The 11,435-nt window shown below is 36.9% G+C and overlaps 1 long non-coding RNA gene across 2 annotated transcripts; it reads right to left on the reverse strand.

Moving 5' to 3' along the window:
- Window positions 1–218: 218 nt before the first annotated feature.
- On the reverse strand, window positions 219–1,294 carry LOC132060767 (uncharacterized). Of its 2 annotated transcripts, XR_009416017.1 has the most exons (3): window positions 1,188–1,294; window positions 892–1,021; window positions 219–768 (listed from the first exon to the last, which is right to left on the reverse strand). It is a non-coding gene; the product is annotated as an uncharacterized LOC132060767 (long non-coding RNA). The 2 variants fall into 2 exon arrangements; XR_009416016.1 differs by lacking the exon at window positions 1,188–1,294 and having other exon boundaries at window positions 892–1,078.
- Window positions 1,295–11,435: the final 10,141 nt, after the last annotated feature.

The following is an 11,435-nucleotide window of genomic DNA, read 5'->3' on the forward strand; positions in this document are numbered from 1 at the left end:
TTCCCAAACAAATCAAGGTTTATGGCTTTAATCAATGTTTGCAACCATTAATTATGAATGAAGAATGAAGAATAAATAAACCCTAACAATCCATTATGTGTATATCAATCACAAAACACCTATCATTGGGTTCACAACCCTAGTAAGAGTGTTTAGCTACTCATGACAAAGAACAAGAAATAAGAAATTAAAGAATTCCTAATTGCTTACTTTTGATGAAAAGAGGAATTGATAATACTTGAATTGATGTTTTGAATCTCCAAAGTCAAGAGAGTATTAATGTTCTAAGCCAAAAGTCAAGAAAATAATAACTGGTAGGAAATAAAACCCTACATTGGGCTATTTATAGGTTTTGAAACATAAAAGTTACATAATTACACTTTGGTCCCCGACGACATAAAATACGGTCCGTATTTCACATTACGGACCGTAAACTAGTTTACGCCTTGGTCTTCCTTCAAAATCTGGGCAACTGCAACATCATAGATTGTGGACTGTATTTTGATTTACGGTCCGTATTCTGCTTGGTCATATTTCAACTTGTAAAATCTCAACTTTCTGCCAAGTGTCTTAATGTTAAATACGCTTTGAAATACGTACCGTAAAGTGGAATACGGTCCGTAAAAGTTGTTCGTATTTTAACATCTTCTCAGCATGCCTTTCTGTTTCAGCTTAACTTTAATTACGCCCAAGGAATACGGCCAATATTTTGTCATCAAGGCCAAATTCTGCACTTCAACAGTTTTCATCCTAAAATTGCTCCATTACCTGAAAAACACTAAAAACACATTAAACTGCCACTAACTTGCTTAAAAATAAGTAAAACTTCTCGTAAAAAGGCCTTAGATGTGCCATAATTTCCCGGCACATCACCAACCGCGAGTGCTCTACCTCGGGCCGGTGCTGCCCCACGACCTCTACCTTTACCATAGCCTCTGGCTCATCCACGACTTTGTGCCTCGGCCCCAACAGCAGGTGCGGGTACATCATCTCTGGCAATTGCAACACGTGTCCTCACCATCTGTGAGAGTATAGGAGTAGAAGTCAGATACCAATTCGAATCGTCTAGATACCAATTCGAATCGTCTAGATACCAATTTGTATAAAGTAGCACGAAAGGAATGAAAGAATGAAAGTTTCCTGAATGTCCTATAGCCTTTCGCAGATAAGTGTGGAGCTCATCATACCAATCCGCAAGGCTCTACTAGACATTGCTCTTATACTTGTAAGACCGGTAACCTAAGGCTCTGATATCAAGTTGTCACGACCCAACTCGTGGTTTGTGAGGGCATCCACACTAACCCCCCTGGTGGGCGAACCCTTCCCTTAATCTAACTCATTTTAATTAACATACATCACACGAAAATAAGAAGTTAATCTGCCATCAGTCTCCATATATAAATAAACGGTGCGGAAGTACTAATACATAAATACCCCAAAAATCTGGTCTGAAACTAGTACAAGAGCCACTACTAACTAAATACAAAGTCTAAATAGGAAATACAAATCAAATCTAATAAAATACTGTCTCGGAAAAGAAAGGACATATATATATATATATATATAAGAGCCTCCGGGCTGCAAATTTGGAAAATGGCGCACCCTGGAAACTCTAGCAGCAAGCCTCAGGATCACGCGCGAGGACAGGAACTAGAACCTGCGACGTACTCTGCACTCAAAGAAAAGTGCAGCAAGAGTAGTATGAGTACAACACACATGCTTGTAGCTATCATAGGCCGACAAAGATTAGTTCACGCATACACATAGACAGAGATTAACAAATAGAGAAGATAAGCAGTCAACACAAACAACGATCATCAGGAAAGTCTCACAATAAAAATAGTCGCAATGAATCTCAACAACTCAAGTCATAAGCTTAGGTGAAGCCTCTAATCCACAAGTATGTCAAGTCATTAATTAAGCCCTTAAGACAACAACAACTCAGTATATCAACAACCACAGGTCAATGAATAATATGCCATGCAATGATGCGAAATGAAGGTAATAATATGCTATGCAATGCAGTGCAATGCCCCCTAGGCCTCCTCTCCATATCATACACACATGCTAAGGACAATGTCTCAATAGTCATGACCCATGGGGGACCCGTGAAGTCCATGCACTACGCTCGCTTCGGTATGTACCTCGGATCACGAGCACTCTCTTCCGCTCCGGTATGTAACCTAGCATCGTGGCACTCTCTCTCTTTTACTCTCTCCGGCAAAGACCTCAGGGGCTCCATTCTCTCACTTTTTATCATTTCAAGGGAAATCATGTCCAATCAATAACATAGGAAATATGGAATGTATGCCATGCATAACTCAACCTCATCAATATCACAATCATGGAAGCCACAATAATTATCATGAATACAAATCATAATCCGACTTATCAGTATCAATACTTCCACATTTCATAAGATAAGTAAGATAAGTGAGATCTTAAGAAACAGAGAGAGTCACATCAATACATGGAAATCACAAATATGGCGACAAGCCCATGTCAATTAACACAAGTATGGCGACAAGCCCATGTCAATTAACACAAGTATGGCGACAAGCCCACATACAGCTGACAATACCAACCTAGTCGGAATATAACTCCACACCCTGCCCGAAGGCCTATCATGCTTTCTCCGTCAATCACTACTATACATATACAATCTGCAAATCAAAGTCTAGATATAAGTAAACCATAACCTACCTCGAAGCCGAACACGTGCCATGAACTAGTCTGCTAGAGCATTTCCCTTTCGAAGAGCTTCCGAACGATCCAAGTCTAACAAAGTATTATTCTACATTAGATTACGAGGCTAAAGATACCATAAAGCCACAAAACCAATTAAATCAAAAGCGGCCCTTAAAAGGGGACCCCAGGCCCACAAGGGTAAAATAGGGAATTCATAGGAAAATTAAGCTACCCAAAGTCTAGAGAGTCCAAATACTAATTTCCATCACAAACTAGTCTCTATTTAGCATCAATGACCTCATTTCATCAAAACCCCCAATTTATAAGAAAACCCTTATTTTCCATAACGAAAAGCTTAAGTAAAAGAGAAATTCAAGCTTAGAAACTAGTTGCCCCAATGGTTAAAAGACTAGATTCAAGGGAATTTCCTAACAAAGCATGATTTAGAATGAAAGATGGTTCAAAACCAACCTAGGGTTAATCACCCCAAAACTCCAACCTAAAACATGGTTTTCTAACAGGATTCCCCACTTTAATGGTAACATAAACAATTAAGAAGGTAGAAAACTTATCCAATGGAAGAATCCTCAAAAAGCTTCCCACAAATGTCCCTCAAGAACCCTCTAAGTCTCCAATTTAGTGACTGAAAAGAAGTGATTCAAATTTGGGGATTTAATGATTCTGATTTTCTGCGATCTCGCATTTGCGGAGAAATGTCTGCATGGACTCACTTGACAACACACATTCTCACAACTGTGGGCCAAGTCCCCCATATGCGGGCCCGCAGATGCGACACCACGTCCGCATAGGGAGCATACCAGAAAACTAGAAAATTCTGATTTTCACCAAGTTCAACCCGAAACCTGACAGTCATCCTAGACCTCCGTATACAAACAAAACATGCTACGAACGCATCCACACCCTTGAAATTCCCAAACGAGGTTATTTTGACCCTGTCAACCCCCAAAACCAAGTTTTCAACCCAAAGACCAAAACACCCCTGAGTGCATTGGGAATCGAACCAAGCACTCTACCAAATTATAATCGACCCTTCGGAACTAATAGAACCGATAAAATTCTCAAAAAGACTCGTTAACACAAAAGTCAACTATTGGTCAACTCTTTTTCACTTATCCAACTTAAAAGCTTCTAAATTTCTCAAATCTCATCAAAACTCTCCCGACTACCTCGAGAACCGTACCACCCATCCCCGCGGGTCAAAATCACTCAAACGGAGCTAGGGGAAGGGTCAACGGGGTAAATGGGTCAAAAGGACTTAAACGACCAAACGGGTCATTACAAAAGTCCAGGTCTCATTCCTATATAGTGCCTGCAATTCTTCTTGAATAACTACTATCCAGTGTGAAGTGTTAAGTGCTTCTTTTAGTGACTTAGGTTCATTGGATGCAATATTTATCCTAATGACAGATAATGAAGTATGAGTCACTAGTAAAGCCTTAGCCTTTGACCTAGTTATCATGACATGTTCTGTTGTAGATGTTATAGGTGGTTGAGTTGAAGTATGTGATTGAGAGGATTGATCAATAAAGAACTGAGACAAATCTACCTCAAGTTGGATTCCCTTTTTCATCTTCAATGTTGATTTTCTAGGCTGTTGTTGTTACTGACTATCATGTGCTTATAACTGCATCACATCAGTATCTTATTCCTCATCTCAATAAGCTGGTTGTGATTCTTCAGATGATGCTAAGAGTTCCACAGCATCCACTTCCCCTGAAGTGTGTACTTCCCTTGGAGTATCATGGATTTCTTGTTATGAGTTAAATGTCTCATCTGGAAATACTTTCCCTGAAGTATCATAGAGATCAGTAGGAACATCAACACGAGAGTAGGTACTTCGCTTGACAAGTCATCGGTTTTGTTCTTTGATTCAAAAAAGAATTCAAAAAATGTGGCAAGATGAGTGGAACCTACAGAAGAATGTTGTTGTTTTCCTGCACATTAGGAAGAGTTAGTTCGTCAAAGACAACATGTCTTAATATAAACACCCTTCTAGTGGATGGGTAGTAACATCTGTATCCTTTGTGGACGCTGCTATATCCAATGAAGACACATAAATATGTTGTTGGAGAAAACTTATTGCTTCCATTGATGTAGGGAAATCATCTGCAGCCAAACAACTTTAAGCTTTTAGAGTCAGGATGTGCACCATAAAGCTTATGAAAAGGTGTTTCCTTCCCAAGTACTGAAGATGGTAGTCTATTTATCAGAAACGCAACTGTAGTAAAGGCTTCTACCCACAGAAACAAAGGTAATTTGGCATGGAGAAATAATGTTAAACCAGTCTCTACCACATGTCTATGTTTTCTTTTTGCAATACCATTTTGTTCAGATGTATATGGACAAGATGTATGTCTAACAGTGCCATAATTTTCCAAGTGATTAGTGAATTCTGAACTAGAGAACTCACCATATCGATCACATTGAAACACCTTAATGCTTTTAGAATACTATTTCTCAACCATTTTCTGGAACTTAACAAATACTTGAAAAAAAAAAATCTGATTTTCTTCTTAATGGATATATCTAGGTGTATCTACTATAGTCATCCACAAACAGTGCATAATATTTCACGTGTTGTGAAGACTCAATAGGTGCAGGACCCCATAAACCATAATGAATTTTTAGCAATGGTAACTTCTCAATCTTATTTCTCAAGCCAAAAGGCAGTTTACAACCTTTTTCCATGTGACAACTAACACAAACAATAAGATTTTTATTCCAACAAGTGATATTGATACACTTATTTTTGTCTAAAACTTCAAAAAACTTAGAATTTGGATGCCCAAGCCTGGCATGCCAAACATCACTAGAACTAAAACTACTTCTACTCCTCGTTGTCTGTATCGTTGTCAATGCTAGCAAGTTGTTGTCCTCCAAGGCACAGATATCTCCTCTTCTAGATCCCTTGGCAAGTTGCTTCCTGTTCTCTTGTCCTTTATAGCAAAAGTTGATTCATCAAACTCAATTTACAGTAGTGTTCCTTAGTTAGCTTACTCATGGACAAAAGTTTAGTGGCCTGAAAGTAAGTTCCCTCTAAGATTTCCCACATCTTTCTAGCAGTTTTACAACTTACAATGAGATACATGATTTCTTCTGATAGTGTACCATAAAGCGACACATCCTTCTGTTCCCAATCATCACCACTGTCACTGCTTTTATCACTAGCCTTGTCACTACTTTTACCACTGCTAGGAGTGGTTTCTTCAGTGACTGTTGTTTTGGTTCATCCACTATTGTTGGTTTATCCTTGATGAGGTAGGATAATCTTATGACTTGAATGAGTTGGCATCTGAGTCCTCCATATCAGGTAATTCGATGGCTTAAGTTTTATGGAGACTGAGGCAATGAGATGGTGCAAAGAAGAGGTTGAAAGAGTGTTAGGAGCTGATGCCATTTCCTTTGGACTGAATTTAGCAATCAGAGATTGCAATAGAGGAAGAAGAGCTTAATGCTCTAAGACCATGAGTAATCTAAGGCTATGATAAATGCGTAAGGCTTTGTATTAACTTATGCAAATTACAGGTACGATGGTAGTGTATTTATACACATACACTACTCGTACAAAACACTAGTATTACACTTCTAATACATGATGAAAACTAGTCTATGATAGAGTTATCATCAACCTTAACTCTAATACTTAAGCTTATCACAACTTAACAATAAGATGATATTTATCCTAAGGGATCTTATCATGATCTTCAACACCGACGACTAATGATACGACTCGTGGTTGCTGCAAATCCGTTTCCGCTAAGGAAAAACCCATAAGTCTCTCTATACTAACATTTTACAGTTAAATACTATGAGTACAAACAACTAACGTAATGATAAACTTATCATAATATTGTAAGTTTCGTGATCATAGAGTTTCAACCTCAACTGCAAAATCTACTCAATTTTTCAAAAAATTGTCGCGTACCAAATTTGTGAATTAATCAAGAAAGACACTAACCATCAATTCCACAAAGTTGCTTTCACGATTTGTGCTACTATTATTAAACATAGAAAGACTCCAAAATCATTGCAATGGGTAAATCTTCTTTTCCTTGTATAAATGACGACTTACTGAAATCACCCACTCCTCCCACATAAGTCATGTCAATTGGATAGTTGCAAACAAAATGTAGTCTTCTTTATATTAAAATGGGATCTTCTTGTTTCTTTGAATATCGAAAGCCTAACTTCCTTACGGAATCTACTTTTGCTTTATCTTCAACTATATAATTAAAATTAGGGTTGTCCCTTTCAAAATAATACTAACAAAGTTCAATCACACTCCAACCACTCAAATCATGCACTCTACATAAACACTATTCTTATGCAAGTGATAAGGAAAGTAGCTTGAATGGATGGCCCATGAAGGAAAGGTTAAGAAACATGAACTAGACAATTTTTTGGGTATCTTAATTATTTTTTCGTGATAATTAAATATGAATATATGATGATAACGACCAGTGGAGCTCGAAAAGTCCCTCTCGTGTGTCCATCCCTTATTTTATTCGCTAGTGTTGTTTAATCAGAAAAACTAAGCCTGACAAACTTAAAGTGGATTAGACGTGATGGGCAAATAATTAAGAGAAAACAATAATGATAATTAGAAAAATATATTGATACTGCATCCTACGTTGACGTTAAAGGTAAAATAATTAGAATATGATGAGTGTAATTAATTTAGTTTGATTTATTTTTTATTATTAATATAAATAGAGAGGAGATCGACGTGCCGGTGCCGCGCTTGAAAAGCCATATCTTGCTTGTAACAAAGAAAGCCTTCCAAATGGATGATTAAAAAGAAAAGACAAAAAAAGATTTGAAGGATTTGACTCGTTAAGACATTGAATTATCATTAATTTTGTCCAATTCCTTGTGAGAAATTGTTTATCCTTACACGTATAAAGAACGAAATTACTGACTAGTCAATAGACATGAAGTCGTGCTGTTTGGCAACCGATGAGCAACCATTTGATTCGACTAGCTACTCTCCGTTCACTTTTATATGTTTACTATATTAAAAATAAAATTTTAATTTTATTTGCCCGATTTAACATATCAAAAGAAAAAAATATTTTTTTCTATTTTACTCTTAACATTAACTAATAATTTTCGAAATTATAATAAAATATACACTTTATTTATTATTCTCAAATAAAAGGGAAGAGAGGGATTTGTTTTCTTTTTTGGTATTTAAAACCAAATCCTTGAATGCCGGCTCAAAGAATGTCGGGGTGGGAGTTCTGCAACTAATTTAATACGACTTCAAATTTGTTCTATCTAGAATATGAAATACAAACTTCTTTTTGAAACCACTCAGTATTCTAGACTTGATGATCCGAATAATCAAAATTTCGTTGCTATAGTCTTGCTAGTAGAATACAACCGTTGCTTGTACGTAACCCCCCCCCCCCCCCCCCCGCCCCCTCCCTCCTCCTCCTCAACACCATTCCAAAATAGTAAAGAAAGGCTTCTTCTTTTTTTTTTTGTCTACTTTTTATTTGACGAAACAAAGAACAAAAAATATTTATTCTTCATTTCAATGATGTTCTAACGAATAAAGCCTTATTTAGTGAATTGAATAGTAAAGCCTCAAAAAGTACAACAACAACACAACAACATACCCAGTTGGATCCCACAAATGCATGAGAAAATGACGTATTCATACCCCCACCTCGGAAGGTGGGTACATTCAAAAGACACTTCTATCAAAAAGAAAAAAACAAGGAAAACAGCGGAAAAGAGTTGAGATACGGACAAAGAAATGAACCATATGAAAATGAGAAATAAAGAAAGAACGAAGTCATGATAAAATAACAAAGATAGATAAGACCAACACATAAAAGCAGGATAAAAATACTCCTAGTATGAGAAAGGAATTCTCGCGGCCCCCCACTAGCCCTCTACCCTGATACTCGACCTCCACCCCCTCCTATCACCCACACGCCCCTGCAGTAGTGGAGTAACCTCATATCCCCGAATCACTCTCCCCTGCTCCTTTTTTTTTGGCCTACCCCTCCCTCTCTTGAGCCCACCACATGCCTCAAAAAGTATTATCCGAAAAAGAAAAAAAGAAAAAAAAAAAAAAGAGATTCGCTTATTTAAATTGAACTTATCATGTTATTATTATTGTGCTTAATTTTCCACTCGTGTTTAATGAGGCATTATAACAATAAATTAACATAATGGGTTAAATAGACTATTTCAAACACAAATTGGGTGGAAGTTGCAGCTACTTTCTCCCTATTTCGCTATCAATGCATAAATATATTCTTCTACGTTTTTAATTACAACAATTACCATAAAGACCAACTTTTGACACCCTTAACATAGCTTCCAGGCCGCTCCCCCACCCCCAACATCTTTGTTAGTTTAAACAAATTCTTTTTGTTCTTTCTTGGATTTGGAAGTACAATTTTGAACCGTCAACCTTGTATTTGGTTAACTAACCACATTCCTGTATTATGTATTCTTTTTCTTCTTCTTTTCTTTAGATTAAAAAGGCTACCACGGTACAAGTTACGCGTGATTTGAATGTCAACTTTACATTAGAGAATTCTAGTCAACTTTACATTAGAGAATTCTATAGAATCCTGATTTCCAATTTTAAAAAAAATGTTTTAGCTCTGACAGTCACATAGTGGCCGATCCAGGATTTTAAAATAATGGGTGCTCACTATTATGATCGTAGATATTATATTGAAATGAACTGTTTCTTATTCCATCATAAAATAATGTTACAGGCAACATATATATATATATATATATATATATATATATATATATATATATATATATATATATATATTTTTTTTTTTTTTTTTTTGTAGAGTCTTATTTCCACACAATCGTTGTAAGGAATCTATCCAGTATTACTTGGACCTCGACTTGCGACATGTAGAGTTAGATTCAGATGTCCAGATACTCTCCTTGCAAGCTGAAAGTTGGGAAGCAACATTGAGCTTAGACCTGATGAATTCGAACTGGCGGTGGAGAGAGGCTTGGTAAGTGATATGAGATCGGGGGGCTCAATTTCTCAAATTTCTCCAAGGACTTATACTAGAAGCCGAGCCAAGGACTTTCAAGCTTTAGAAGTCATGTTCATGGAGAATGAAGCTATGGAAGCACTTGAAGACAATGATTGGAGGGCCATCAAGCTATGGGAGATAGCATGGAGGAAGAGTTCCAGAGCCCAAGAGTCCAAGGCCCAAAGCTTGCCTCTTAAAGAAGCCCAACTGTTGATGTGTGGCTACAATTGCAAGCTTGGGAAGTTAAAGGCCGGAAGGTGGCTATTTATGCAAAGAGGTTATTCTTTAAAGACAAGCCATCATCCTTTGAGAAGACAATCAAACAAGGCCTTTACTTCATTAAGGATGTTTTTGTAATAAGCTAGTTAGTCTTCTTTAGCCTAGTAGTATAAATACTACACTTAGTTATTTCATTAGGAAGTTTTTTAATGATGTTGAGATGAATACTCTTAAAAGAGTGATAATTTGTTTGGTGGTTTAGTGTAGTGCTAATCTAGTGATTAGTGAGAGTGATAGTTAATTATGGTGGATTTCATTGTTGGCTATTGAACCCATTTTCCATTGATTTCATATGAGAGTTGTTCATTTGATTGACTCTTGATTGAATTCAAATAGCATAGGTTCCTTGATTGAATCCAATTGGGAGGTTTTAGGTTTATTACACTTATGTTTGCCCATAGATTCACTATCAAGTGGGTCTTGCTCCTATTCTTGCTCCTCATCTCAAATTCTACACTTCTCATCCCTTAATTTCTTTATTATCTTTGTTTCCGCTTTTTTGTTATTTGAATCTGTGTCTTCCACAAGCCGGATCGTATCAGTAAGAGAATCAACTAGCTGGACGACAAGAACTGAATAGTGAGGTCCTTTCGAGCCACTTTGTCACAGACAAAAGTGAATTTATTTTCACATGCTTAGTACGAGCATGGAACACGTTGTTTGTAGACAAGTTGTCCCAACATTGTCACACCATAGTATAGGAGGAGACTTGACAGGAACGTGGAGCTTAAATAGCAATGACCGAAGCCATGTAAGCTCAACAATTGCATCAATGAGGGCTTTGTACTCAGATTCAGTGGACGATCGCCCAACAGTTTGCTACAATTCTTAGAAGACCAGGAAACTAGTGCATGATCGAGACAGATGGCATACCCCCTATTGATTTTCAATCGTCTATAGAGCCAGCCCAATCAGAGTCTGTAAATGCTTGTTGATTGAGAGAGGACTTTGGAATGAGAAACCGAGAGTTGGCTCAATTTCGAAAAGAAGATGAAGATAAAGAAGCCAAAAACAAAATGGAATGATATTATTGTACAAATTTTATTTACTTATTGAAAAGTGATTCACTTTTTAATCCTTACTAAAGGGTGACTTAGTTTCAAACAACCACCACAAAAATGTACAGTACACTTTACCCCCGAGAAGTGAGTTTAAACAAAGAATTGAACGACAATTGCTGAGACAACAAATTTATTTCATTAATTTTAAAAAATCATGAACAGATTCATACCGCTTACAATAACAATTTTACCCGGACTCATTAATCACAATTCTTTCAACGCCGAACAAAAGATAAGCAGGCGGAGAAGTACAAAGATACAACATGAGGTTTTAAATGAAACAAGAACCTAGATTGCCTAATCCATGGCACAAAACTTAATACATTGCTGTAACTTAAGAACATTGCCTATCCGTGAGAGA

Source organism: Lycium ferocissimum, chromosome 6 (assembly GCF_029784015.1).
Source record: "Lycium ferocissimum isolate CSIRO_LF1 chromosome 6, AGI_CSIRO_Lferr_CH_V1, whole genome shotgun sequence".
Classification (NCBI taxonomy): Eukaryota; Viridiplantae; Streptophyta; class Magnoliopsida; order Solanales; family Solanaceae; genus Lycium; species Lycium ferocissimum.